This window comes from Dendrobates tinctorius, unplaced genomic scaffold, assembly GCF_039654945.1.
Source record: "Dendrobates tinctorius isolate UK_male_01 unplaced genomic scaffold, ASM3965494v1 ptg000015l, whole genome shotgun sequence".
NCBI classification, from domain to species: Eukaryota; Metazoa; Chordata; class Amphibia; order Anura; family Dendrobatidae; genus Dendrobates; species Dendrobates tinctorius.
Genome location: NW_027361683.1, coordinates 23,875,001 through 23,883,370, shown reverse-complemented (window position 1 = coordinate 23,883,370; position 8,370 = coordinate 23,875,001).

Here is an 8,370-nt window from a genome sequence, read left to right as displayed (position 1 = left end):
CTGGAGTAACGTCACTTCCGGTGACGCGCTCCTTGAGCCGAACACTACTGCGCATGCGGCTCAATGATGGAGCGCTCCTGGAAGTGAAAGGTGCTACAGACCCTGCGCAAGCGCACTATCTTCAGGAATAGGGATGTAAGATATAGTACATATAAATAGTGCCGCTATGATGATAAAGTGAAAATAATAATAGTGCATAATAATCTTCAGGAATAAGGATGTGAGATATAGTACATATAAATAGTGCCGCTATGATGATGAAGTGAAAATAATAATAGTGCATAATAATATGTACCATTAACCTCAAATAACACCAAGGTAACTTTGAAAAAACTAATAATAATAATAATAATAGTGCGCATGCGAATAAAATAATACTAAAAATAAAAAATGCATGAAATATATATATTTAATATTTAATATTGTGAAAATATAATAAAGTGCAAAATTCCATAATTCATGATATAAAAGAACATACAAGCAATCATGAATGTATATTAATAAAGTGACAAGTGCAAATAAAATATCCACCCTATTCCAAGCATGGTCAAAGGACTATATTAATAAAAAAATATACATATCATATAAATATAAAAAAATATAATTTATTAATTAAACTCCTATAAACTAAGACTATTCTAAGCATGCTGGAATCTGAATAGACACTAATCCCAATATGAAGAAAAGTCTATAATAGATATAACAAAACAAATTCAAAATGTACTCCAAATTCTTCATCCTTCTTGATGATTGTGTAGAAAAATATTTTCTAGGCATGCTCGAATCCAATATTCTTAATAAATGTGCAGAATAAAGTCCAATAACCATGGATACACATCCTGCCAATCCACGACTAGACAATAATAAATTCTCCGGGTGTTAACTATAATTCTAAACAAAAAAAGGGGAAAATTAATCAAGGAAATAAAAATAAATATAAATAAAAATAAAAAAACCCACCCATCCCATAAAAAATGCCACCAAAAACCTAATACACCTAAAGAATATAAGGAAAATAAAGGTCAATTATATTATAAGAAGGAAGAAAACCCTAAACTTTCATTAAGGCCTAGCGGACTCATTGTTCCCAAACGAAAGATCCATTGACTTTCTTTTTGGGCCAAGGCCCTACCAAGATCACCACCTCTAGAACCCAAACTTACCAAGTCAATGCCCTTGATAATAAGACCTCTGGCACTACTGTCATGATATCGTTTAAAGTGCCGTGGCAGAGTTTTCAAAAGAGAATCATCCAATGAGGTTTTTGCCTTTTCGATATCCCTCACGTGTTCTCTAGTTCTAACTTTTAACTCACGTGTGGTAAGACCTATATAGATCTTACCACACGGGCATTGAGCATGGTAAATGACACCTTGTGAAGAACAATTAATATGTTTCCTAATTAGATATTTCTTGGACCCATCTTGATTAAGAAAAACATCAGTCTTTATCAAATTGAGGCATCCCTTACAGATGCCGCAAGGGAAAAAACCTGGTTTACCTAAATTTTTTTGTATCCTCTTTTTATTTTCCCCAGAGACATAGTGACTATGTACCAGGATGTCTTTTAAATTACTAGACCTTTTAGCCACAAAAGAAGGGACAGCTGGAAGCACTTCCCTTAGAACAGGGTCTACAAAAAGGGTATGCCAATGTTTGCGTATGATGTCAGTTAGCCCTTTCCATTGACAATTATAAGTAGAAATAAATCGTACCTTATTCACATCCTGTGTTTTTTTATTATTTATTGATTGCCCATAGAGAAGTTGATCCCTGTTTGCTTTCGAAGCCCTAAAATATCCGCATTTGATGGATCTTCTGCTATAACCTCTTTCAAGGAATCTTCTAGTCAAGTCTTCTGATTGATTTTCAAAGGCCAGAGGTTCTGAACAAATTCTTTTGGCCCTAAGGAACTGTCCAATTGGTATTCCTTTAATCATAGAAGCTGGATGTGATGATTGAGCTAACAAAAATGAATTGGTTGCTGTGGGTTTTCGATATATATCAGTTTTCAAACGACCATCAGGAGCACTCTCATTCCAGATGTCTAAAAACTCCAGGCACCTTCCTGATTTAAAAGTAAGTTTGACATTAATGTCATTATGGTTTAATCTATCCAAAAGAGTACACAATCCATCGTAGGTGCCCTCCCAAATGAAAAAAAATCATCAATATACCTCATCCAGTTGTGGACATGGTCCACATCCTGGATGAGGTCATCTTGAAAAATGCTCCTCTCCCATGCCCCTAAAAACAAATTAGCGTAAGCTGGGGCACAGGAGGGAGGGCATCTACGATGGATTGTGTACTCTTTTGGATAGATTAAACCATAATGACATTAATGTCAAACTTACTTTTAAATCAGGAAGGCGCCTGGAGTTTTTAGACATCTGGATTGAGAGTGCTCCTGATGGTCGTTTGTAAACTGATATATATCGAAAACCCACAGCAACCAATTCATTTTTGTTAGCTCAATCATCACATCCGGCTTCTATGATTAAAGGAATACCAATTGGACAGTTCCTTAGGGCCAAAAGAATTTGTTCAGAACCTCTGGCCTTTGAAAATCAATCAGAAGACTTGACTAGAAGATTCCTTGAAAGAGGTTATAGCAGAAGATCCATCAAATGCGGATATTTTAGGGCTTCGAAAGCAAACAGGGATCAACTTCTCTATGGGCAATCAATAAATAATAAAAAAACACAGGATGTGAATAAGGTACGATTTATTTCTACTTATAATTGTCAATGGAAAGGGCTAACTGACATCATACGCAAACATTGGCATACCCTTTTTGTAGACCCTGTTCTAAGGGAAGTGCTTCCAGCTGTCCCTTCTTTTGTGGCTAAAAGGTCTAGTAATTTAAAAGACATCCTGGTACATAGTCACTATGTCTCTGGGGAAAATAAAAAGAGGATACAAAAAAATTTAGGTAAACCAGGTTTTTTCCCTTGCGGCATCTGTAAGGGATGCCTCAATTTGATAAAGACTGATGTTTTTCTTAATCAAGATGGGTCCAAGAAATATCTAATTAGGAAACATATTAATTGTTCTTCACAAGGTGTCATTTACCATGCTCAATGCCCGTGTGGTAAGATCTATATAGGTCTTACCACACGTGAGTTAAAAGTTAGAACTAGAGAACACGTGAGGGATATCGAAAAGGCAAAAACCTCATTGGATGATTCTCTTTTGAAAACTCTGCCACGGCACTTTAAACGATATCATGACAGTAGTGCCAGAGGTCTTATTATCAAGGGCATTGACTTGGTAAGTTTGGGTTCTAGAGGTGGTGATCTTGGTAGGGCCTTGGCCCAAAAAGAAAGTCAATGGATCTTTCGTTTGGGAACAATGAGTCCGCTAGGCCTTAATGAAAGTTTAGGGTTTTCTTCCTTCTTATAATATAGTTGACCTTTATTTTCCTTATATTCTTTAGGTGTATTAGGTTTTTGGTGGCATTTTTTATGGGATGGGTGGGTTTTTTTATTTTTATTTTTATTTATATTTATTTTTATTTCCTTGATTAATTTTCCCCTTTTTTTGTTTAGAATTATAGTTAACCCCGGAGAATTTATTATTGTCTAGTCGTGGATTGGCAGGATGTGTATCCATGGTTATTGGACTTTATTCTGCACATTTATTAAGAATATTGGATTCGAGCATGCCTAGAAAATATTTTTCTACACAATCATCAAGAAGGATGAAGAATTTGGAGTACATTTTGAATTTGTTTTGTTATATCTATTATAGACTTTTCTTCATATTGGGATTAGTGTCTATTCAGATTCCAGCATGCTTAGAATAGTCTTAGTTTATAGGAGTTTAATTAATAAATTATATTTTTTTATATGATATGTATATTTTTTTATTAATATAGTCCTTTGACCATGCTTGGAATAGGGTGGATATTTTATTTGCACTTGTCACTTTATTAATATACATTCATGATTGCTTGTATGTTCTTTTATATCATGAATTATGGAATTTTGCACTTTATTATATTTTCACAATATTAAATATTAAATATATATATTTCATGCATTTTTTATTTTTAGTATTTTATTCGCATGCGCACTATTATTATTATTATTATTATTATTAGTTTTTTCAAAGTTACCTTGGTGTTATTTGAGGTTAATGGTACATATTATTATGCACTATTATTATTTTCACTTCATCATCATAGCGGCACTATTTATATGTACTATATCTCACATCCTTATTCCTGAAGATTATTATGCACTATTATTATTTTCACTTTATCATCATAGCGGCACTATTTATATGTACTATATCTTACATCCCTATTCCTGAAGATAGTGCGCTTGCGCAGGGTCTGTAGCGCCTTTCACTTCCAGGAGCGCTCTATCATTGAGCCGCATGCGCAGTAGTGTTCGGCTCAAGGAGCGCGTCACCGGAAGTGACGTTACTCCAGGCTGCACAGATCGGCGCACGCGCCACATACATCTGAAGGAATAGTTTCCTCCCTGTTCTAATTAACGGCTCCCTATTGGTCCTTTGGGGTATATAATCACGTGACACACTCACCCCTGACACGCCCCCGGAAGAAGCGACTGCGAAACGCGCGTTGGGGTTGGGGAGGTCACGCCATGCACTGTCACAGACGCCGGTTTATATGAGGTAATTGTTTATTTGTATTTCTCATCTTACTTAGGATTTTTAATCCATGATGATGTTAGTTAATAAGATGGGTATTTAGGTTGAGATGTATATTTAATCAGCAATACAGCCATTACTATGTTGGCATCAATTGTGTATTTGCAATTTGCATATAATTAATATGGTGTTTGTACCATGGTTGCTAATTTTGATTTATTGACCTGAGATAGTAATATTTACATGATTACCTTTGACATTATTTCTAGCGTCTTGGATGTATAATTCCTCCTACTGGGTTATTTTGCTTTTTTAAAATATTTTTAATATATTCAATAAAAACGTTGTTTTTTAATTATTCTGGGTCTCTTCAGTTCGGCATATATGAGTATATAAGTCCGATAATTGTAGTATTCTTATGGTTATGAAGTGCCAGTATATTTGGTATTAGGACTAATTTTGATTGATTTACAAGAAGACCAGTGCACGGCCAGTGTACCCAACGTTAAATATAGGGTACGCCGGTCGCATGCAGCGTCGTGTGCCCATAGGAGGAGCTGATCAAAGGAGGCGCGGCCGGGGCGGAGTTTAGCGGCGGCCCTGCGCTGCGCCTCATAACGCAAGTCTGAAAGTTGCCTTACCATGGGTCATTTGCACTTGGTGGCCAGTTTCGGAGAATATCCTAAAGATGTTTGTTGTTTTTTGAGCTGCTATTTTTTTTTCTGTTAATCGGATGTGTGTAAAAAAACACCAAACTTTAGTTCTATACATAAAGGAGAGGTGATTGGTCTGATTGCTGGGACCCCGACCGATCATGAGAACGGGGGGAGGTCTTAGGGACACTATTTGTATATGACGCGATAGGTCACATGCTCAACCATTGTTCATTCTGTAGGGACTGATGGAGAGCTGTACTTTTGTTGCCTCTTACAGTTCCATATATTTTACATAGAGGGGGAAGGGGACACCGATCAGTGGGAGTCCCAGTGGTGGAGACCCTAGTAATCACTCATCCTTTAGATAAGTATTACCAGTATGGTAAATGTCAATATTATTTAAAAAAAAAAATTGTAGGAAAAACTATTATCCAAAGTTTTTACAAAGAAGGAATATTCGTCCTGTTGAAAAGCTTGTTGCTTATGAATTCTACAGAATAGTGAAAGGTCAGCTAGTCACCGCACATAGAAGCTTTAGTTCTCTTCTATGGTTCTACTTACATTGCATGTAGGAATAAAAGCTAAGAAGCACAAAGCCTATAACTCCTTTCTCTCTTCCAAGGTTGACATTTTTCTGGGTCTTTCATGGAACATCACATTGACACTGCTGCAGTGTGCCTTATACTAGAGTTCCGTAATGGCAGAGACGTGGGAGCAGGACGTCCGATGCCTTATGTCTGCTCGGTGTTACAGATTCAGTATATGTCATGTCGAGTAATATAGTTATTCGGACTGTTACCCGGGCCATTTACGGGGCAGGTCATTACTATGGCTTTGAAACCTTTAGGTATAAAATGCGAATTGTACAATATTTCATAGAAGAGTTGTATTTATACTACACCTTTACCATCTGCAGGATTCATTGTTTCTGTAAGGTGGTCCAGGAGGATCTGCTTTCTCCATAAAGGTTTTGTGGGACTTGTATGCCAGATATTAGACATGCTGCTAGCTCCTCTTAACCAATGAAGCGCCGTGACGTCTGGAACTTGTAGTGTATGTGTGTCTTGTCTGTCTGATGAGATATACTGTATATCAGGGTGTTTAATCTATATGCCATCATCTATTTCTTGTAGGTTTCTAATAAACCTTGCCAAATTTTCCATGGCTACAGTAGGGGACACCTAAATGAATAACCATACTAGCTGGGATACATATATAGAAGTAAAATTTATACATGAGACTGAAATATTAACATTAGGAGGGGATCTTCATCAATGAAAGGTAAAAGCTGTAGACACTCCTCTGTTCAGCAGAATCAGAAATCTTTATAATGTATTTTTGTACCCAATTCTTGCAATGCTGTTTTATTATACACATCTCATATCAAAAATGTACAGGTCATTTGGAATAAAAAAAAAAATACATGCAAGTAAATATACTGTCAAAATTCTCAGTATCATTAAAGAAGCACTCATATCAAAGTTTTTATCCTCTTAATATATTATCATATTATGCAGTACTGTGTACTTACAATTGCTCATTTATCTTTTCTGCTCTTTGTAGAAACAGGAACCATATCCCCCCACCATGGACTTTTGAAGTGACTCATGACTCATACAGAGAAAATTGACCTCCTGTTCCTACATAGTTTAGTTTGTTTTTAACCATGTGATAGGCTTGATTGAAAAGAGAAGAATTAACTGGGTAGAAAGACAAAATGAGTAATTGTAAGTACACAGTGCTCTATAATATAATGATTGCAGTATATTAAGAGGATAAAAATGTTAATGGGAGTGCTTCTTTAATAATGTATCACAGCTAAATGTATTTTCACCAGAAACTAAAAATAGGTACCATATTAGTAAGTGAGAATAAAACTGATCAATTATCAAATTATAATTTTTTTTTTCCTTTTTATGCAAAGAATGTGTATTTTCTTCAGTTTAAGCAGTCGTTTGTACAAAAGCGATAGCAGGAAGTGCAGACATTTTGGATGTAATTTGTTGTTTTTTTTTTTTGTTTTTTTTTAACAAATGTTTGATGTGTAATATCACGTTTTTTTCTGTTAATGAGTGTTGTGACAATGGGCTGAGAATCCATATTCGACCTCCTTATTATACATACCCCTTTTCACATATAAAGCGCCATGCAATAAATGGCGCTATAGTTAATAATCAGTGTTTGTATGCTAAAACCACGAGTGTCTCCAAAACACAGAACAGGTGTGAATCTTTCACTTAGTTTTTCTCTATAAGTTCCACTCCTAGTTTTGTTCTACAAAACACTGACACAACATACTGACGTGTGAATGAGGCCTTGATGGCTGCACTTCCTGACGGTGATTTTGCATAAATGGCCGCCACGACAAAACATTCCAATATCTCTGGAGGTTAAAAATAAAAAAAAAAAACAATTAACAAACTTTGGGTTTTTTTTTTCTAACTTCTGATTTATTTTATAGGATTTTAGAATTTAGATGGAAATCCTATTTCGTATACATTTTTGCTATACAGATATGCTTCCCTCACAATAAAAATTGGCAGAAAAATTCATATCAGTTTAAAAATGCAGTTTTTTTTCGTATGATTGTACTGAAATACCAGAATTGGAAAAATGTATTTAATTTAATGTCTCTAAGAACCTTCTGAAATGTTTTAAATTATGATATATATATTGTATTTTATCTGTTTATTGCAATATCTAATGATTAGAGAATGTTTTATTATCCCCTGTATAACTAATAATTGTTCTGAGAGCAAAAGGGTAAAACCAATCCACACTGCACCCCACTAATACAGTAACATACTGCGTCTCCTTAGCATATGTTACCCTCTGTCACATACATTGACTTGGTTTCCAAAGCAATGGACTATGGAATAGACAGTTACATTGTTAGATTGTTGCTGCTTTAACACCTCCTATGGGAGAGGACTATTTTTTTTGTATTCTCCCCAACACTATGTAGGAATATCTCTAATAGCCTTAGAATAAAGCTGAGATTAGTACTGACTATAGCTGTCCATCTTCCATGCAAAAGGTTAGAATTTATTTCTCATTTTATGGTTTCATTGCTTTTTACTGCTGTATTACAAAGGAC